The sequence below is a fragment of the Schistocerca americana genome, chromosome 6 (genome assembly GCF_021461395.2).
Source record: "Schistocerca americana isolate TAMUIC-IGC-003095 chromosome 6, iqSchAmer2.1, whole genome shotgun sequence".
Lineage (NCBI taxonomy): Eukaryota > Metazoa > Arthropoda > Insecta > Orthoptera > Acrididae > Schistocerca > Schistocerca americana.
In genome coordinates, this window is record NC_060124.1 from 523153288 (window position 1) to 523176801 (window position 23514).

Here is a 23514-nt window from a genome sequence, read left to right on the forward strand (position 1 = left end):
GTAGATGTAGATAAACAACCCAAGGTACACGATCCTCACCCATCATGGTGTAAGTTGGGTTTCCTATCTAAAAGACGCATGAATGTTTTCCGTGCTAGGTTCATTTTGCACACTAACAAGGAATATTCCCAGACCCAGTAGATATCAGAGACGTTGGGTTTGTTTGCAAGACACAACATTAAATGCGACCAAACTTGTTAAATACCAGACTAAATTTCTGCGTTCTACCTTCAGTTTTTAGATGAGAAGCAACAAAGCTTTGTGTATTCGTCACAGTTATCGCACCAATATCCTCAAATTTCCTGTCGTATACTCTTAATATTATGTCAAACACTTAAACCTTATTTGACTTTTTTTTAAACCTCAACCCCTACCTCACACTTTCCCGGTCTGAGATATCATCTATATTCGCTCTGTAACCAGACAGAACTGAAATACGTAGGAGTGGCTCACGACATTAAAGAGTAAAGAGGTTTATGGCATACTTCGAACTTTTCGAAAGAAAATAACTTCTTTAACACCAGTTCAGATATTTTTTGAGGGGCGTGGGGCTGCTAGTAGTTCTAGTTTATGTATTACGGGGTGAGAACAGAGCTCCATAACTTTTAATTAGAGGGAGTTGTATTGGATGAGAGACTTTTCGAGGGGGAGAGTTTCTGAAACGAATAAATGTGTAATTATAGGGAAGAAGGCCTCAAACTGAGCTGGAAGAAGAAGAGGAGACAAAAAAAGGAGAGCGCTTCCCTTAAAGGACTGATGCTCACATGGGATGGTGGCCACTTACTTGACTCATAATCATTAAGTGTAAGAAAAAAAAGATGTTCCAGACCAGCGAATCAGACCAGTGGATCATCATGGGGCATCTTATATGATTATTTCAAATCTGTGTGGTGATTTCCGGCCGAAGTGGCCGTGCGGTTAAAGGCGCTGTAGTCTGGAACCGCAAGACCGCTGCGGTCGCAGGTTCGAATCCTGCCTCGGGCATGGATGTTGGTGATGTCCTTAGGTTAGTTAGGTTTAACTAGTTCTAAGTTCTAGGGGACTAATGACCTCAGCAGTTGAGTCCCATAGTGCTCAGAGCCATTTGAACCATTTTTTGTGTGGTGATTTAATACCCCTCTTTCGTCTAATCGTTACAATGTGTTCTAATGTCATGGGTGTGTGTTAACAGAGTCACCTGCGTTGAAGATATGAGATACTTGTCACAAAAAATTTTAGAATTACATACGGGTAGGACAGTGACGCATTCTGATAACAAACTGCAAATTTCACTAGAGAACGAGCCACTTTATAGAACCTTGAAGGAGGTAAATAACATGTAGCTTAGTTCGGTTTTGTTAGTTCATTTCCGGCCAGAGAGGCACATTCCATGCTCATTCCATAACAGCGCGACTACCAATATGTCACGATGATTGGAAATTTATTACGACAGATTGTTACAGAGAATGGTAAATTTCTTTTATATCATAAGGAACGGTTAAAAACTGTGTCTCTTATAACCTTGTTATTATTAAATGTATGTACTGAACACAATTGTAAGGGACAGACACCGTCTCTGATTTCAGTGTGAGACACTTTTGTAGTCTATGACTGCAGTTAAAATTGATTGCTACTTACACTTGTCACTAAACATTGTTGGGGGACGATTGCAGCTAATGAAATAAGCTTACGTGGGAGCACTATGTGCAACCTGGAAATTGGCGGTAGTGTACAAATCTAGTGCGCTGTAAATCCAGAAAAACGGAAACTCTTTGAATCACTACACAAAGAACTCTCGGAGTGAAACTCCTGCCGTCTGTCGTGTTTACATTTAATCTCCGTTCTCTTTCAAAAAATAAATGCCATTCTCATCAGCGGACGGGATTTAAATCTCACGGTTCAATGTAGCCTCAGTAAACCATCAAGCGTATCAGTGTTACGATATGCGTGCATGTGTGTGTGTGTGTGTGTGTGTGTGTGTGTGTGTGTGTGTGTGTGTGTGTGTGTGTGTGTGTTTGCATGTGTGACTGTGAGTGCGTGTGTATGTGCAAGTTCATTAGGTGGGAGAGGAGCTGTGGTAAAGTAGTGACAGACGACCTATAGCCCTGGGTTCAATTCCACCTTCACCTGTCGCGTCGATTCAAAGCCTGACAGGGTCTCACCACATCCCACTAGATTAGAGTAGTGCGTTACGCTCCCAGTAATCTATAGCTGTAGTTTATTAACTACATTTGGATTATAGAAGCCAGGTCTTTGTCTGTCGTACATCATAGGCATCGCTCAACTGAGTGAACTATTTTCTCCTGGAAATAGCGAAGTCGTGTGTAGTGAACGTGGTAAGCTGATGATACAAATGCTGTCTTTTTCCTAAGAAAACAAGTCGTATTTCTGATCTTTGAACTGGGTGCTTAATGGCTTAATGGTGTATGTGTGTCTGTTTGTGTATCAAATTCGGTAAAGTAACATAAGTATACAAAGGGAGAAGATAGTGTTCGATCACTGATGCTGTTTTCCCTATAAGTGAACTTACTGAAAAACTGCAAATTTTGTTATTAAGTGTTATGAAGTACTGAGGACATCCTTTACATCCGATGTAATCCAGAGCACGTAAAAGAGCATGTAATTTGTATGGCATCTAGGACAGGCGCAGTCTCAACAAATAAAGGAACGAGACACGTACGTACTTCATTTCATTAATATGTACAGTGACAGTGCTGTTAGCATGTGGAGTTTTGAGGCAAATATTGAGGTACAGCACAAATATCTGCCGGTATTAGAACCACTTCTTATGCTTGAATTCTAGAAAAGATTATGAGCTAAAATAGCTGTCACAGATTGAATTAACTACGTCTAAAAATTTCGGTTTATAAATTAAACCATGTCTTTTATAGGTAAACTCCCAACTGCGACTAAGATTATTAACAATGCATTGAGGGAACAAGCAAAACACTTCAATTTTTCAGCTGTGTTATGAAATACTATTACCGTAAAGACGTACGAAATAAGTAATTAGATTCTGCAAAACTGGCGGAATAATCCACAGATATCTGAAAGAATGATCCGGCAAACCCTCTTATGGTTTCATGAACGTTGCTCTAGCAGAAAAATTATAGATGAGAATCACGAGTGAGAAACAAAAGCAGGACATGCATATTATAAAACGGCTTGAGGAAGAAGATCCCACTTTGTTGCCTCGTACACCTTCTTATATCAAAGTTCCGACATGAAACGACGGAAAGGTGGCTGTAAAGAAAAACAAGAAGAAGAAGAAAAGAAGGAATAGAATAACAGTTTACAGTGCTATGTTCCATCTACCGAAATGGTCATTACTTGCAGAGTAGAAACGGGATGGGTCTCTTTGGAGTGAGGAGAATGCAGTCTGGTTTTTAATGAAGTGTAGTCTCTTAGCTTCATAACGGGCTCAAAGGTGACCGGAAAACTGCCTTCTGCTTCGTAATTCATAATTCATACGATTGTGTGATGCTGCCTAATTCACGAAAGGACTTCACTCATACAGACAATGGCTGTGGAAGGCAAAATATATTTTATTCACTTGGTTCCTTTACTAGTGAGTGTGGCGTTGTAGTGTATGGTCTTACAAGATCTGCGGTGAATGAACGATGATCTGTTGATCCACATGATAGAAACTCGTTTTTAAACTAAGAACAGATCTATTTTCGGAGAAATAAACGGGACAACGCACTGACAACAGAATTAACAATACTCACTCAGCTATAAGAGCGAACGCTTTTTTTTCACGTCATATAAAACAATTTCAGTTAGAGACAAGTGAGGAGCTTCGTTTTATATCGAAATTTTACAGGAAGCGAAAAAATATATTGCCTTCCTCATCAAAGAAACTACTTCAGAGGTCTCGACGGGAGGACGTAGATACTTAAATTATGTTCCAGAATCAGTCACTACTGACATCATTTCCCAACGCATGAAGGTGAATTTTAATTTTTAAATTGCATTTCATACTTTGGAAACAATACAATGAACAAAATACGTTTTGATCCAATCATGTTGCCACATAACATGGTATGAAATGTTCATTTTAGTTTTTTATTGATTTTATTGTTGAACACAGGCTATGATATAAAACAATAAAGTTGTTGACATGCTATTCACGGTAGATAGTCGTATTGCGCTCAGTCCTTCTTTCTCGTGCAAGAGAAGTTTGTTGCCAGTCTCTTATAGTTCTACGACAATAAGCTACTCAGTTGTTTACTGTAGAATAATACTGACGACCCAAAAGCAGCATAACAAATCAACACATTGATAGCAGTAGCACTCCGTCTTCAGGCCACAAGTGGCCCATCGGGACCATCCGAACGCCGTGTCATCCTCAGCTGAAAATGCGGACAGGAGGGGTGTGCTGTCAACACACCGCTCTACCGGTCGTTATGATAGCTTTCTTTGATCGGAGCCTCAATTGGCATCACGAGGCTGAGTGCACCCCGAACAATGACAACAGCGCATGGCGGCCCGGATGGTCACCCATCCAAGTGCCGGCCACGCCCGACAGCGCTTAACTTCGGTGACCTGAAGGGAGCCGGTGTATCCACTGAGGCAAGGCCGTTGCCTTGGTAGCAGTGAGCCCTGTTATAAACAACAATGTAACCAATCTCATATGACACAACAGAATTTCGATTGGGCTGGATGCTTTGCAATTCTACGTGGTTTCGGAGGTGAAGCTTTCGTCATACAACTGAGTCTGCAGTCTTGGTCCACTTTGTTCGGTGCGCTGTAAACTTTGTTTCTTGCTTTCGCCAGGTAGAATACTTTGATGTTTCCACAGTTGAATCTGCCTTTTTTGTTATTACAAGCCGGCCGCGGTGGTCTAGCGGTTCTAGGCGCTCCGTCCGGAACCGCGGGACTGCTACGGTCGCAGGTTCGAATCCTGCCTCGGGCATGGATATGTGTGATGTCCTTAGGTTAGTTAGGTTTAAGTAGTTCTCAGTTCTAGGGGACTGATGACCACAGATGTTAATTCCCATAGTGCTCAGAGCCATTTTGTTATTACAAGGTGGCTGAAAATTACTTAAATGTTGAACTTGTTTATAGTATCAAAAGCGAAGTACGTCTTCTTCTGTAATAACAACAGATAGTAATCTCTAACCCTCAATCAAAGTATAAAGACTTGCATTTATGAAACCTTTCCCACACGAGTAACACATCAATTCATCAACATTGCGAATCTAACTGAAAATGATCATTCGTAGAGAACATCACGTATTATTACTTTCTTAGTTTCCATTTCAAACTGTCTTTTAGTATCAGCAACTCTAATTCTTATCCTACTGTCTTTTGATCGCTTTGAAACGGGTAAATAGCCCACCCCCCTCTTGATGATCGAATGAGCGCAGACATACAGTCAACATTACACTACGAAGTGCAAGGTAAAAATAGTGGGAATAGCCAAAAAAGAGCGGGCTAATATCGCAGATGGGAAATATGTCTTGAACATAATACGTTTTGAGCCGTCGGGTGCGCTGTACATAATAGCATTTGATTCAATTCATATTATGGGAATGAATACGAAATGACCCGACCTGACCCAATAGCGTAGAAGAGCATACCACAACTGGAGTGAAAACGCATACTGAACTATCAGTTTAATACTCGTAACTCATGGTTGCAAAATACACTACCGGCCATTAAAATTGCGGCACCAAGATGAAATGCAGATGATAAACGGGTATTCATTGGACAAATACATTATACTAGAACTGACATGTGACTACTTTTCACGCACTTTGGGTGCATAGATCCTGAGTAATCAGTACCCAGAACAACCTCCTCTGGCCGTAATAACGGCCTTGATACCCCTGGGCATTGAGCCTAACAGAGCTTGGATGACGTGTACAGGTACAGCTGCCCATGCACTTTAATACGATACCACAGTTCATCAAGAGTAGTGACTGGCGTATTGTGACGAGCCAGTTGCTCGGCCACCATTGACCAAACGTTTTCATTTGGTGAGAGATCTGGATAATGTGCTGGCCAGCGCAGCAGTCGAACATTTTCTGTATCCAGAAAGGCCCGTACAGCACCTGCAACATGCGGCCGTGCATTATCCTGTTAAAATGTATAGTTTCGCAGGTATCGAATGAAGGGTAGAACCACGGCTCGTAACACATAGGAAATGTAACGTCCACTGTTCAAAGCGCCGTCAATGCGAACTAGAGGTGACCGAGACGTGTAACCAATGACACCCCATACCATCAATATAGCGATGACGAATACACGTTTCCAATGCGCGTGAACCACGATGTCGCCAAGCACGGATGCGACCATCATGATGCTGTAAACAGAACGTGGATTCATCCGAAAAAATGACGTGTTGCCATTCGTGCACCCAGGTTCGTTGTTGAGTACACCATTGCAGGCGCTCCTGTCAGTGATGCAGCATCAAGGGTAACCGCAGCCAACGTCTCCGAGCTGATAGTCCATGCTGCTGCAAACATCATCGAACTGTTCGTGCAGATGGTTACTGTCTTGCAAACGTCCCCATCTGTTGGCTCAGGGATCGAGACGCGGCTGCAAGATCCGTTAAAGCCATGCCTGTCATCTCGACTGCTAGTGATACGAGGCCGTTGGGATCCAGCTCAACGTTCCGTATTACCCTCCTGAATTCACCGATTCCATATTCTGCTAACAGTCATTGAATCTCGACCAACGCGACCAGCAATGTCGCGATACGATAAACCGCAATCGCGATAGGCTACAATCCGGCCTTTATCAAAGTCGGAAACGTGATGGTACGCATTTCTCCTCCTCACACGAGGCATCACAACGACGTTTCACCAGTCAACGCTGGTCAACTGCTGTTTGTGTATGAGAAATCGGTTGGAAACTTTCCTCATGTCAGACCGTTGTAGGTGTCACCACCGCCGCCAACCTTGTGTGAATGCTCTGAAAAGCTAATCATTTGCATATCACAGCATCTTCTTCCTGTCGGTTAAATTTCGCGTCGTTAGCACGTCATCTTCGTGATGTAGCAATTTTAATGGCCAGTAGTGTACTATCACGAATTCTTTACAGAAGATTGGAAAAACTGGTATAACCCGACCACGGGAAAGATCAGTTTGGATTCCGGAGAAATTTAGGATCACTAAAGGCAATGCTGCCTACGTCTTCTCATAGAAGATAGGTTAAGGAAAGGTGAATCTACCATTTGTCGATTTAGAGGAAGCTTTTCACATCGTTGGCTGGAATACTCTCTTTGAAATACTTAGGATAGCGGGGGTAAAATATATGGTGGGAAAGGCTATTTATAACTCGTACGGAACCGGATAGCAATTGTAAGAGTCGACGGGCATGAAAAGGAAGCAGTGATTGAGAAGGGAGTGAGACGGAGTTGTAGCCCATCCGCGACATTACTCAATGTGTACATTGAGCAAGCAAGAAAAGAAACAAAAGAAAATTTGTAGTAGAAATAAATGTCAAAGAACAAGAATTAAAAACTTTGAGGCATGCCGATGACATTGTAATTCTATAAGAGGCAGAAAAGGACTTGGAAGAGCATTTGAACGGTATGGACAGAGTCTTGAAAGGAGTAGATAAGTTGAACATCAACAAAAGCAAACTGAGAATAATGGAACGTAATCGAATTAGATCAGGTGATACTCAGGGAATTACATTAGGAAATGAGACACTTTAAGTACTAGATGCGATTTGCTACTTGGACTGCAAAAAACTGATGACGGCTGAAGTAGAGGGGATATAATACGTAGATGAAATTGCAAGAATAGCGTTTCTGAAAAAGAGCAATTTGTTAACATCAAGTGTAGATTTAAGTGTCAGGAAATCTTTTCTGAAAGTGTTAGTATGGAGTGTAGCCACGTATGGAAGAGAAACGTAGACGATAGACAGTTTGGACAAAAAGAGAATAGCAGCTGTTGAAGTGTGGTGCTACAGAAGGATATTGAAGATAAGATGGGTAGATCACGTAATTAATAAAGAGTTACGGAATATAGCTGGGGAGAAAAGAAATTTATGGTAGAATCTGACTAATAGAAGGGATCGGTTGGTAGGGCACTTTCTGAGCCATCAAGGGATCACCAATCTAGTACTGGAGAGAAGCGTGGGGGGTTAAAATGGTAGAGGGAGGCCAAGAAATGAATACAGTAAGCAGACTCAGGAGGGTGTAGGTTGCAGTAGTTATTCGGAGAAGAAGACGCTAGCACAGGATAGAGTAACATGGGAGAGTTGCATCAAACCTGTAGTCGTACTGAAGACCACAGCAACAAAAACAATTCGACATAGTAGCGCCACAACACATCTTGGACGAAAAAATCTTGCGGAAAAAAAACCAACTGGAGGACCTGGAATGTCCGTATTAGTAACGTTATCAGTGGGATGGTCTGCAGCAAGTACATCCAAATGGCAAAGACGTCGCGAGTGGCAAAGACAGCTACATCAAAAAGACGATGCTCCCAGTGTCTGATAATCGGCAGACTGCCGCTTAGTACCAACGTATTCATCCACCATGAACGTCGACCGCGCTATTAGTTCAAATGGCTCTGAGCACTATGGGACTTAACATCTGACGTCATCAGTCCCCTAGAACTTAGAGCTACTTAAACTAACTAACCTAAGGACATCACAGAATCCGAACCTGCGACCTTAGCGGTCTCGTGGTTCCAGACTGAAGCGCCTAGAACCGCTATGCCACGCCGGCTGGCTGCGCTATTAGTCGGTACAATCATGACTGAACCGGTGAATGGACAGTATATGGAAAGCGTTCGCCAGAGTGCAGTGTACGCCTCATGTTGCGGGAGGCGTATACACATTTCATTCTCATACCGCACATTAGAATAGTGAAAAGCGAAAACGCGAGTTATTCATAAATACCAGCACACCCTTACATATCGACCACTGAACATGGGAATTTCAGACCTAATACAGCAACGACCACCTGTCTCTATTGCTGCGCTTTTTGGAGGCGCCCTTTCGCCTCTGACCCGCCTTGCCGCTCTGCCGGTGAAAGAGCATCGATGGACGGCGACAAGCGAAGTGGGCGTGTCCAGCCCCACCTGCGAACCGCTCCCCCTGTGCCGCTAACAAGGCCGGCCTGAGACCAGGCGCGGCGCGCAGCCTGCGGTTTCCCTTTTATTTTGCCTCTGCCACCTCCCGCAAGCCGGACGAGTGCGCGGCGCGATCTATTGTGCGCGCACACAAAGGCAGCCACGCTAGCCGCACCGCACCGCACAATACATTACGCGCCGCTATCAGCCTTGTACGACCGCTGGCTGCCGGAAACAACACAATCGCTGCTCGCGCCCTCGTCCGCTGTCCGTCACTGCCCCTGAAGGACGGCAGCCCCGCAGCGCAGATTTGTCTAAAGTGTTGCCGGGGCTGTTGCCGTCGCTATCTGTCCCCACGTACGTCTAGCTCTGTGATTTCTGGATCTCGATGCAGCTTGTAAACTAGAGAACAATCGACGTAGATCTTCCTCAAGAGTGAAACGTAGATCTCGCTCATGAGTAAATATGTTCCATATGCTAGTAAATATACAGGACGAAAAGTATTTAAACCGACAAACTCTGGGAGGTTGTAGGGGACATCAAAACCAATATTTTTCCCTAATGTCATTTTTTCCTATGAGAATTATTTAAACCGGTGGAGGCCGTATTACGCTCTTCAGTTGTTGGAGGCCGTATTGCGCTCTTCAGTTGTTAGAGGGCGTATTACGCTCTTCAGTTGTAGGCAACTGCTGTTCACCAGTGTATTGTCCCTGTTTACTAATGGAGCGATACACCTGGGGTGAGTACACTTATATGATTGTTGCGTACTACGTAGCGCACCACAACGGACGAGCTGCACAGCACATTTATCGACAACAATATCCTAATCGCCGTATCCTGCATCAAACGACATTTGCTGCTGTGTACCAACGTCTGCGTGAGACCGGGTCATTTAGCAGATTACCTGGACAGGGACGCCGTCGCACGGTAAGCACGCTGCAATTTGAGGAAGCTGTCTCGCAGCATGTGGAGCGGGATCCTTCAATCAGCACTCGTGCATTTGCACGTAACATGGGGACGAATCAGATGAATGCAAGAACAGTCCGCAGGTCGCAGTGGCCGAGCGGTTCTATGGGCTACAGTCTGGAGCCGCGCGACCGCTACGGTCGCAGGTTCGAATCCTGCCTCGGGCATGGATGTGTGTGATGTCCATAGGTTAGTTAGGTTTAAATGGTTCTAAGTTCTAGAGGAATGATGACCTCGGAAGTTAAGTCCCATAGTGCTCAGAGCCATTTGAACCATTTAAGAACAGTCCTTCGAGAGTAATAGTTACGTCCATTTCACACAACCTGGAACCAGTTGATTATCCACCCAGAGCACAGTACCTGTAACGCTGTGAAACGCATCCTACATTTCCATCCTCTGTGTTGTTTACCGACGAAGCAACGCTCAGGCGTGATGGAGTCTTCAACGCAATAACCCACATGCCACAGTTACTAGCGCTCATCAAATGCAGTTCTTCGTTAACGTGAGCGTCGGTGTTGTTGGGGACTGTTTAATTGGGCCGTATCTGCTACCTAGGCCATTAAATGGCAGGCACTATTACAATTTTCTCGCCAGAGCATTGCAAGAATTGCTGGAAGACGTCATGCTCCCTACAAGACAACGCATGTGGTTCCAACATGACGCGGCGCCGGCGCATTTCAGTCGTCGTGTGCGTCGATTCCTGGACCGACGGTTCCCAGAAAAGTGGATTGGCAGAGGTGGTCCTGTACCATGGCCTGCTCGATCCCCAGTTATGTCCCCTCTCGACTTTTGTGTGTGGAGAGTTGCGCAACATTGTTTACCTAACTCATGTTGCATCAGAAGAGGATCTGGTTGCCCGGATAGTAGCAGAAGCAGGAACAATTCAGGATACTCCTGGGGTTTTTGCCCGTGTCAGGCAGAACATGATCCGACGGTGTAACCTTTGTTTACGTGTCAATGGAGGCATTTTTGAAAATCTACTGTAATTAAAATTGCGTTGTGTTAATGTGTTGAGTCTTGGACATAAAAAATGGAAAAGTGTTTGTTGGTTCAATTAATTTGCCGCCAGAGAAATCTTCCTCTACCGGTTTAAATACTCATCATAGGAGAAAATCACATTAGGGAAAAATATTTGTTTTGATATCCCCTAGAACCTCCCAGAGTTTGTCGGTTTAAATACTTTTCACCCTGTGTGTGTTCTAAAATAATACAGAACAAAACAATACAAAGACTTCATGCGTGCACTGGATCTGCGATTCATCATTTGGGATAGACGCGAAGTATAGTGACGACTGTATGCACAGGTAGCTGTTCGGAGAATATAACAAGTGACGTTTAGAAACAAACAGAAAGAAACCTGAGCGTATGACAGAATAACTGAGTAATTACTGTTAATGCCGTTGAGGTGTTCCTAGAACTCGTCAAGAATTTGGATTAGCAGTAACATCCAGTTTACCATGGTCGTGGAAAAAAAGAATGCACTGCTGTTCCTCGAAGTCCTCGTCTCCCGCAAATGAAATGGATGCCTTGGTCACGGTGTCTATAGAAAAGCTACCCCACCGATCTGTTTGCATACCATCAGCCATAACTATAAGGCACAGGAGCGCGCTATTTTACAAACATTGGTGCACCGTGCAAGAATGATAACCCCCCCTATGAGCTGAGCCGCCTACACAAGCTCTTCAGGAACAATGGCTATAACATTAACCAAATAATTGAAGCTATTTCAAGCAAGAATCATAAGATGAGCACCGACGAGAGCAGGAAAAGAAACTACCTTTCAAATTGTTCAAATGGCTCTAAGCACTATGGGACTAAACATCTGAGGTCATCACTCCCCTAGACTTAGAATTACTTAAACCTAACTAACGTAAGGACATCACACACTTACAAGCCCGAGGCAGGATTCGAACCTGCGACCATAGCTGTATCGCGGTTCCGGACTGAAGCGCTTAGAACCGCTCGGCCACAGCCGCATGCGAAACGTGCTTTCCTCTCATTCTGTTTCGGGAAAGATACGTCGCCTGCTGAAAAGACACAAGATCACTTCGGTCCGCAGGCCTCCGACAAAAATACGTCTGTTACAGACACCAGTCAAATACGCAGCAGATATCAGAACACTTGGGGTCTGCAGGATACCTAACTAGTGTCACCAGTCTTACGTTGGAGAAACAGTACGCAATGTGTAACAACGCAGAATGAAGGATGCACCTACAAATCCGCTTTGGCTAAGCTTGCTTTATAAATCGGTCACCGGATGAAATTTGACGAAACCTCGGTCGTGGCTCGCACTAACGGATTCTGGGACTACTTAACTGAAGAATCCATATAGCTAACAGATTCTGGGACTATTTAACTGAAGAAGCCATAGAGATAAAAATCACCGATAACACACTTAATAGACACGGCGGCCTCCAGCTCACTGCAGCGTGGTATCCAGCGTCCACGAAGTTAAAGCGGGCACACTGAATGTCGAATCAACGTATGCCAACATATGGCGATACCGCGAGCACCAAAGGCGCACATCCGGCAGCTGGAGTATATAAGGGCGTACCAGGTTGGTTGGTTTAAAAGAGGGAGGGAAAAGGGACCAAACTGCCAGGGTATCAGTCCCTTGCACCCAGTAGAACAATTACCCTAGGGAAAGAAGAAAACAAAGAAGATGTATGGGACAATAACAGTAGAAAGGAAGAACCAGAAGAACGACAGAAAGACAACAAATACTACAATGGACAAAACAGGACAAGAAAACCACAGAGATACGCTAGAAACATGGAGAAGGGACTATAAACAAGAAAGCAGATAACCATGGATGGCTGACCATGAGAATAACAAAGAAGAAGCTAGCCACTCTGGAACACATTGGGATGGGATGGACGTCCACAATCTCGAAATGTGATGCTTCGTCGAACTCCCAGCATTGCACTGTACTGAGACTTGTAATTCTTAGGGACTGCTACCGTTGGATCACCAGCAACTGATGACAAGGTATGCTTCAGCACCTGATGCCACCCACTCCAACCAGGGGTCCTCCCCATGGGCGTCATCCAGCCGCAACAAACGCCACCTGGTAGTATGGCCTTCGCCAGGAGTCCCAATCCCCCAGGGTGACAGGCAACTGCTCCTTGGCATACGTGGGGAGTTAGCGGTGGCCGGCCGCCGTGGTCTCGCGGTTCTAGGCGCGTAGTCCGGAACCTCGCGACTGCTACGGTCGCAGGTTCGAATCCTGCCTCGGGCATGGATGTATGTGATGTCCCTAGGTTAGTTAGGTTTAAGTAGTTCTAAGTTCTAGGGGACTGATGACCACAGCTGTTAAGTCCCATAGTGCTCAGAGCCAGTTAGCGGTGTAGGCATCAGCAGAGCTTTCCCTGTGTAGTCAGGGGGCTCAGCCAACAGTGTACGTGGCAGCCCCACCACAATGGACTGGCTACCATGCTGGATATGAGGTGCAAAGAATTCCATGGTCATCGCATGCTCAGAAAACGACACTGCATAGTGGATTGAGGAAAACTAAGGAAGATGGAGGATGAGCAGGATTGTAATTCCACGATGAGAAAGTGAGCTAATGATATCAATGCACAATGGACGTGATGCACCATGTAAGGCACACTTCTCCAATTGGCTCTCTCTTCAGGATAATTTTTAAAAATGGTCAGACCCTACAGGAGAAAATCACATAAAGGCTGAAAGAGGTGAGACTACTTGGGCCTTTCCTAACCCCTGGGTCCACAGGGGGAGGGGGTGGGTGGCATACCAGGAACCCACCCGTTGTCATAACACTTGACAAAGGCGAAGGAGCGCTTGGGCAAAAGTTTTGCAGAAACCAGGTGCACTGTGAACACTACCTCCTGTGAACACTACCTCTTCTTTATCAGGTACTCCATGTATACCCAGGTTAGATTAACCTTAAAATTATCACTCCAGATCATATAAACTCACAGATTATTTGCTAATTTCCAGAACTCATCAGGGGACTCGCCTATTGCTTGTGGGTGGAGGATCTGGACATTTCAGTTGAACAATTTACCTAAATGGTTGCTCAATGATAGAGTTTAATCTCGAGAAATAATAATTATTCAAATATTGTGCGAAAATTACTCAGGACTCATAAACGCCGTGGTTATAAAACAATTTGAGAATTAACTAACGAATTTAAAATAAACACTGAACAGTGAAATGAATTGTTATTAATTCGCCAGCATCATGATCCCGGACAATTAAGGCTGAGATCGTGCCTACACACATAAAGGATAGAAATTATATTTTCAATCGTGATTGCAGAACTATGCAATTAAACAAAAAGGTACTGATTCGAACAGAGCACGCAGTATATCAATGAATAAAGGAAGAACCTCAAAGAATCGTCACCAGAGGGGGCGCTCCAATGAATAAACTCGATAACGAACAAAAGATGACCGTTCATGGAAAAAGCCCCCTCTTATCTTTAGACTGCAGAGAAATACGCATACTAGAGTATGAAGCGCGAAAATCAAGTTATGAAGACTAGCAATAGAAACTGCGGAATAGATACACCATACCGCGATTTCCGAAGTCAGGAGTGTGCACTGCAAATGAGATCTTACAGTGATTGCCCTCGATGACGATGATGATGCTGACGTTTGATTTGTGGTTCGCTCAACGACGCGGTTATCAGCGTCGGAACAAACTCCTAAGCTTTGCTTTGTCCTGTCTCGAAATTTTCTCGAATGATGATGGAATGATGTGGGCAACACAAACATCCGGCTGCCGAGGGAAGATGATCCCCAACCTGGTCTAGAATGGAACCCGTGACCCCATGATCAAGAGGCAGTAAAGCTTACCACTTATCTCATTTTGTTCGTTGCTGTTCGTTGCATTTGTTCGGGCGTAGGTCCCCTGACACCCGTTGAACTTCATTGTTCATCCCTTCACTCAGTTTTTTCGTTACAAAGGGCAGCTAACCCCGTGACCGAACACGCTGATCTACCGTGCCCGCTAGTCCACTAGACCACGAGCTGCAAACACCTGTCGTAGACGAGGCTGAGAACAAGTCGTGTTACTTCAGACTGTAACCGCTGCTAACTGTTGCTGCTGTGATGTGACTGCGAATCGCGAATCTCTTCATCCTTCTGATTACTGGTCATGGATGTGAGTAAGTCCTAACGTGAAACTTCAGAGATTTGGGAGGAGATAGAAGTCAAGAAAAACACTCTATGAGCATGGAGTATGGAGTAGAATCACGAAGTTTCAATCATTATGTCAATGCGTCTCTCAGTTTTTATAGCCTTCCTTCAGACCTTCGGAAACGCACCCGGCACAATCTTTCTAGCCAGTCCAAGAAAGGACCTAAGTGCTCTTCCGAAGTGTGCTACGGAGGTCCATTCACTAGCTCCCCCCTTAAAGAGATACACGAAATACCCGCCAATGAGATACATGTACATGCAAACAGGAAACGAGTGTCCCCCCTCCCCATTCTCACGTCTAGACGTGTTCGTCGTAAAATCTGGAAACTTTTTGAGCTTCGCACAGCGTTTTTGGAAATTTGCAGACACACGAGTGGCTACATACTTTGCTTGAGGGAAAGTTTCCGGAGCACATACGCTGCAGGATAACGGCAAATGGAATGGATTTCCCGTTTTGCTACTGTGGACACCAGTCTTCCGTTCCGCCACTCATTGTCGGTGGAAGCCGAGCCATGAGGATAATCCCTGAAAGGCTTGCCCGATTGTTCTTGCGGCTCGCTGGCGTGAGAAGCTGCACTCTTAAATGGCCAACGCTCTTCCACAATGTGCGAAAATTCCTTCGGTTTTCGACCCAGCGAAAAGGAATTAACCTCGTGAAGAAAACTACTACATGAACGAAATGTTAGGTGCAGAGAGGTGGGTAACCAACACTGCTGCAAGCTACGCTCTAACCACTCTTGTACATAGAGCGCCATACAGGTTGCAAGTCGAAAAGTAAATCCGAATCAGAAAGTAAAGTTTCAGTATGCAAGTAGATAAAATGTGAGGAGAAAGGCATGAAACGGACCACCGCCTCACAAGCTCATGTAATTTTGATCACTTTATGGGACTGGAAACCCGAGAGTATTTTATTCAGTGTTACCACTGTGACACTTTGCTTTCTTACATTCCATTATTGGTGACTGCACAACACTAGACAATTCATTGCAATACATAACTGCTTGTTTTATAAGTCACCCTGCATCTCTTGCAAGATTGTACTTTTATGTATCATTAGTTACGATGTTATAAGTTGCGTTTCTACAGGCACACTAGGAAGTTAAGTCATGACGCCATATTATGTAAAAACTGGCATCTTCTGTCAACTTAAGATATAATGTAACCAGCTTGTATAATAAGGATTCCTACTACCTGTTCCAACGACATGCCACAGATCTCATGGTGCAAACTGGGATGCCTTTATGATGATCTCCGACGATCGTTTCACTTATTTTTATGTCAGTGGCTACCTAGACAGAGTGTAGGAAAGTGATGTGGTCATCTATTTTATTCCGCAACCATATTAAGAGTGCCATGCTAATTGCCTTCAAATTAGCATATTACACAAACGTTCTCACATTTACTTTGGACAAAATTGGTTTACATAACTGAAGATATATGCTCTGACCCTGACTTGGTTTCTACTCAAGTTTAATGATTTGTATTACTTAAGTAACAAAACAAAGTACGTAGCCCATACATTAATTTAGCTGTTTTCCCTGCTATTTTTCTGATACTTTGTCTACCTATTGTACTTTTATTGTGCTTGAATATGTTGGTCTAAGGCCGAAATATAGATTGTGAAATAAAACTTGTCGTACAGTCAAATGGCTGTTAAATCTTTCAGAAAGTTTTATATGGCAGTGGCTTCATCCAAAAGTAAAATCATTAAAGTAAAATCATCAGACAAACATTTTGCATCGTACGCGAAACACTGTAAATGATAGACAGGATAGAACGAAAGAGGCTGTTGTCCTGATGATATGGCATGGCTTGACGCGCACCTCGTTAGCGCGCGAGACGGGGCGGTAAACCAGACGCGCTTGGAATCTACACGGCCGATAACGACCTCTGATGTGGTACACCGGCCAGCGTCAGTGTGGTTTCGAGGCGCTAGTGCCCGCTCGTTCCGTCCAATGCTGACCAATTAAGACTTCAAACATGTCATCTCCAATGACCGTAAATTCCTTTTATCTTTTTCAGTTATTTTCCAAGGTTCTGCTCCATAAATTGGTAAGACTTCTACAGTAGTTTTAACTATCCTAATCTTCGTTTGTGATCTAACTCGTGCGTTCCCTGAGACTCTAGTTAATTGTTTGTTTGATTGTCTACCTTGGCCAATGCGTTTCTTAATTTCACGTATACGGGATCCGACTTTGTTAATAATGAATCCCACAAATTTAAAAGAGTTCACTAACCTTGCTACCACAAAATCCCACTCCTCCGGTAACACAACACTCAATTTTCTCTAAATTCATAGTTAAACCCCATTTAAATTTCTCTGTGCAAAGTTATAACCATGTAGTCCAGCCTATTCCTCATCCTCTGGAAAAAATTACTTGGTCAGCCTCTCGTCGTGTATAGAAACACCCATACTGCGACAGGGAAGTTTCCGTAACTGAAGGACAGAATTCAAGTATATTTTAAGCGATGCAGCTGCTATCCCGACTATTTACTGTAATTCTTTGGTCGCTAGAATCTCACCAGATGTTTTTGTACCTGTCTTATTTCCACATGTTAACCATTACATACAGCTCCGTCAGTCTGAACATGTAGGATCTGGCGTTTGGCTGCTGGGATGCAAATGAAATGTACTGTCAGTCTCTGTTTTCTACTACTGATTCCAACTGATAATATTCTTATTCCTGGGCTTTGTAGACACCAGTATTCACTACCTACTGCAGAGAATTTTGTTGCCTAGACAAATCAATTTATTAAGGAAACAGGAGCAAATGTACAGACCAATAACAGATAGTGAACTCTAATAAGTTCTCATATATTGACGATAAAACACACAAATGTGAGGTGGTCTAATCACAAAGAACGGGATTTAGCCAATCCACAATTCTGAGCTACATGGCGTGCCGGCGAGTTGCTGTAGGACAAAGTACTGTATATGAAAATCACGAAAATGAAATAAGAAACAACGACAACTGGTCCAGTCCCTAGATAGAGTGACAATCGGGAACACTAAGATTAATTTAGGAAATCGAGAAACACGAAAGAAAATAGTTGTCCCTGAGCAGTCACATAATACGAAGACATAGGGGCAACCTTAACATACGTGGAAACGTAATTCTGGTTGCTCGTTGTGCAAATATCATGTTTTGGTCTTGATCACGGCCTAAGTCACCACGAGCACTCTACCATATAACGTCTTGACTAAAGCGCATTGAAGGTAATAAAGGCAACACGTGTACAACAAAAATGGTGGCTACTTTCTCACTAATGCTGTAGAGTGTATAATAATTACGTATAATAATCATGTCCTATTTATGGTTGCATATAATAATTATGTGTTATTTATGGTTCAAAGCAGAGATCTGGCAGAAAAATACGTATAGACTTACTATAGGTTAAGTGGACATTTTAGAGACTTTGACACGTTAATCTACAATACTCGGAGGCAGCAGCAGTTGAACAAGGAGGCTGAATGCCAGCAGAGTTTGTGCATCAGCTGTCAGAACCTTGACAGATCAACGATTTAGCTTTCAAGGAGAATAACGACCAGCGCAGTTAGCACATCAGCGGTCAACGTAACAGGTATCTGGAGATGCGAAGAAGGACGACAGGGCAATGCCCGACCAAGCCAGCATAGAGGTAAGACAAAGAGAGCCAGGTCGTGTGTCGACATTGGTCGCGTTCCTGCCCAACGTGAGAGGCGTAGACCAACGACCGAAGAATCGATCGCCACTCTAGAAATTCCGTGACACTGGCAAAAACACCAAACAAATACCTCTGACTAACGGGAATGGGGTGGGCCTTTGAGAGGAGCAAGAAGAGATGAAGAAACTTCGCCTGGACGGACAGACCGATAGATAACCAGCGGAAATCACACCTCGCTGAAACGACTTAGCTACCATGCTACTCGACAGCAGACGATATCGGGACCGCGCCAATAGGTCAGCACAGAAGATGACATCCGAAATTTTACTAGAAAGAAGTTAGTGTGGTAATTACCCAAGTTGCTGGCCAGGACGAAAGGACTGCGGCCTGACCGAGTGGGTCATCTGTGAATCTACACTACTAGCAATTAAAATTGCTACACGACGAAGGTGACGTGCTACAGACACGAGATTTAACCGACAGGTAGCAGATGCTGTGATATGCAAATGATTAGCTTTTCAGAGTATTCACACAAGATTGGCGCCGGTGGCGACACCTACAACGTGCTGACATGAGGAATGGTTCCAACCGATTTCTCATGCACAAACAGCAGTTGACCGGCGCTGACTGGTGAAACGTTGTTGTGGTGCTGTGATAAACCTTTTGCATTTCCTTTATGTTTTCGTCTTCTTTAAAGGCAAAGAGAGAAGATGAAGCGGTAGCCCATCATAGAGCCTATGCCTACCGTCATATATTTTTTGACTTTCAGTTGTTAAAAAACAGAAGATTTTTTCTGGTACCAGTAGGAGGAAGGAAGGATTCGCGCTCAGCTAGTGAACGAGGGAGAAGGACGCCATTTTTAGCGAGTGATTGTAGACCGCCATTTTGGTGTCGCTATGAACTAAGTGAGGAGTATGTGTTTCATATGTGCACCGTTTAGAAAAATACAGTATTGTTTTATTAACAGAAAGGTCGTGTGAGTTGTTATTTCAAATAGTACAATAAGTACAAGAACTGAAGCCCACCTGTGCACTTTGGAAAATTACGGAGATTCGATAAGCGTAATGGGAACACGGTCAAGACTTCAAAAGTGAACACGGCGACAAAACGTAGCGTTATAAAGAATGGTAAGCACAAATGTACAGCGGAGAAAGAAACTACTTCGCCCTGCAAAATAATATGAAATAATACGAACTTATTTCCAGGCATAGCTCAGCTTCTTGTGCTTGTCATTCATGCCAAAAAATTAATCTCATTAATTCAATACATTTTAAGAAGCCACGCATTTCAAAATTTTATTATCATCTATTCCATTATTTTATTATATTATAATGCCTCGTGTAACGAGGAGAAATGCGTACCATCACGTTTCCGATTTTGATAAAGGTCGGATTGTAGCCTATCGCGATTACGGTTTATCGTATCGCGACATTGCAGCTCGCGTTGGTCGAGATCCAATGACTGTTAGCAGAATATGGAATCGGTGGGTTCAGGAGGGTAATACGGAACGCCGTGCTGGATCCAACGGCCGCGTATCATTAGCAGTCGAGATGACAGTCATCTTATCCGCATGGCTGTAACGGATCGTGCAGCCGCGTCTCGATCCCTGAGTCAACAGATGGGGACGTTTGCAAGACAACAGCCATCTGCACGAACAGTTCGACGACGTTTGCAGCAGCATGGACTATCAGCTGGGAGATCATGGCTGCGATTACTCTTGACGCTGCATCACAGACAGGAGCGCCTGCGATGGTGTACTCAACGACGAACCTGGGTGCACGAATGGCAAAACCTCATTTTTTCGGATGAATTCAGGTTCTGTTTACAGCATCATGATGGTCGCATCCGTGTTTGGCGACATCGCAGTGACCGCACATTGGAAGCGTGTATTCGTCATCGCCATACTGGCATGTCACCCGGCGTGATGGTATGGGGTGCCATTGGTTAAACGTCTCGGTCATCTCTTGTTCGCATTGACGGCACTTTGAACAGTGGACGTTACATTTCAGATGTGTTACGACCCGTGGCTCTACTCTTCATTCTATCCCCGCGAAACCCTACATTTCAGCAGCATAATGCACGACTGCATGTTGCAGGTCCTGTACGGGCCTTTCCGGATACAGAAAGTGTTCGACTGCTGCCCTGGCCAGCACATTCTCCAGATCTCTCACGAACTGAGAACGTCTGGTCAATGGTGGCCGAGCAACTGGCTCGTCACAATACGCCAGTCACTACTCATGATGAACTGTGGTATCGTGTTTGAGCTGCATGGGCAGCTGTAGGTGTACACGCCATCCAAGCTCTGTTTGACTCAATGCCCAGGTGTATCAAGGCTGTTATTACGGCCAGAGGTGGTTGTTCTGGGTACTGATTTCTCAGGATCTATGCATCCAAATTTCGTGACGAAGTAATCACATGTCAGTTGTAGTATAACATATTTGTCTAATGAATACCCGTTTATCATGTTCATTTCTTCTTGGTGTAGCAATTTTAATGGCCGGTGGCGTAGAAGTTGGTGAACTCCCCCTGAAGACGCCGAACCTGAGGCTCATGGTTTCGATTTCTGGACGGAGGTTTCCGCGCCACGCCGTAGCTGTTTGTTAATAACGCGGCGAGCGAATTCGTAACGAGAAGACGACGACGCCCCCACAGTGGGTCACGGGTACGATACTGAATACGCCTTCTGTCGCTCCGGTGAAACACGAGCCGTCATCGCAATGGAACCCTCGCGCTACGACTGCACGCTGCACCGCTGCCGCGAGGAATTGAAGGAATTAAAACACGATGAATTACTCTGTTTAAAGGGTTTAAGGGGTCTCTGTTTCTGTAACATTGGGTGCCGTTCCTTCTCCGATAAAAAAGGTTCCTACAGCAAACTTGAGTGAGGGTCGCAATTCAAAGAATAATTCATCCTGCTTTCCGCTTGGTGTATGTGAGTGTGTGTGTGTGTGTGTGTGTTTGTGTGTATGTAGGGGGGGGGGGGGGGGGGGGAGAGAAGCAGATGTAGGTGAGGTGGCAGCAGCTATGTTTCATTCACATCTCATCCACTGAGACATGGAAGAACCCATTCCACCGCCCACGAAGTGCTGCTTTCCCTTCCTTCATCCTTGACAAAACAATGACCTTTCCTTTGCTCACCTCTGTCACTGACGCTCAATATCTGGTGTCACAAAACCGCGATCCACTACACTGCTAGTACCGAAGCGAAGCTGACCAAGAACTATAATGAAGTGGGGCCGGGAGAGCACCTTTCTGTGGTTCTGTAACCTTGGGTGCAGCAACCATATCTGAGGGTGCCAAAGCAAACAATTCCTTCTACTTGCAGCTTGGAGGTTGGGGGAGAGGCGGGTTGGTGGCAGCAGTTAGGCGTCCTGGTGGTCGGGTGGTTGAACATGCTGTTGCGGCGCCAGTTTTTCAAACGCTGGCGGGACTAGTGTCCTTCCTCATGGGCATGGTTTCTGTTCAGTTAGAAAATGATGGCCCTGAACTTGTACAGGTCTGCCTCAGTGGCTGAGCAATCATCGTGGCGGATTCCTAAGCAACGTGGCCCGGGTTCGATTCCCGACTGGGTCGGAAATTTTCTCCGCCCGGGGACTGGGTATTGAGTTGTCTCTAGAGTTGCCATAATTAGCTTTGCGCTAGTGAGATGGCTTAATGGACATGGCCCGAAAGTCAATAAATTGAAAAAAAAGTGCAATTTTCGCCGTCTTGTAAATTTTCTGAATAAATTGGTTTGAGAACGTGAAAATCACCCCACCATTCGAAAATCCTCTACTCAGGTGAACCATTGGTGATTCCTGCTGGCTGGTTAATAGACCCGTGTATACAATGACTGTGTGAACTGAAACGACGTTTTAATGTAATTAAAGGTTCTTTCTTTGTAAGGGACAGGACCGAGCAGCCGTTGAGACATAAATGTCTCAGAAAAGTCTCCAGGCTCCAAAAATATAATCGACTCACTCCATTCTCTGACATTCACAATATGCAGAGAAAAACGGTACCGAAGGCTTTCTTAAGGTCAATAGAAACCATGTGAATCTCCAAATTCCAGGACAGTTTTTTTTTCAGTGCCTGGTTTAGATAAGACATATTGTTGCGCATGATCTTGATGCTTGGAACCCGTTCTGTTATTCTTTCTCCACATTATGTGATTTATGTTTGTTCTTTATAATCGTATTTAGTGTTCCTCTCAAGTCAGCATGCCTTTCCTCAGCACATAACAATCGTACAGAGGTGAATGAGCAAGAGTTACAAAGGTTCCTTAACAGGTGACTGAAATTGCGTACCAATTTTATGCAAAAGCTTAGTATGTGCGGAAAATTTCAACATAAAGGAGAGTTTTAACTCTGCAGGCAGATGGGCCTCATACACGCCCAGGTTCATACCTACATTTTACGACGATAACTTCCTAATAACAAGTAAGAGACTCCCTTTTCATGTTATCATAAACGCGATTTCATTTCTTTTACAGCATTTATTAACTGGATAATTTATATGCAGCGATAACACGGGTAATAATCGTGACCGCTGCGGTAATCCGTTATCTCTGCCCGTCGTACGAGATGACTTTTCTAAACGAGTATACTTTGTGAAACAACAGAGATATTTGTCATTCTAGCCTTGATTCGTGATTTACGTATTGCTACTACCGTCTAACGTGCTTGCATTAAGTACGAAGTGCAATAAAAATCTTAAAATGCAGAGTTTATTGTGGCCGTAGTGCTATACCA

General features: G+C 44.3%; 1 long non-coding RNA gene and 1 pseudogene across 1 annotated transcript in view; both read right to left on the reverse strand.

Moving 5' to 3' along the window:
* LOC124619873 overlaps window positions 1-23514 on the reverse strand; it is a 1840881-nt gene that overhangs the window by 1656053 nt on the left and 161314 nt on the right. The gene's annotated exons all lie outside the window — the stretch shown is intronic.
* On the reverse strand, window positions 4448-4565 carry LOC124620969 (annotated as a pseudogene).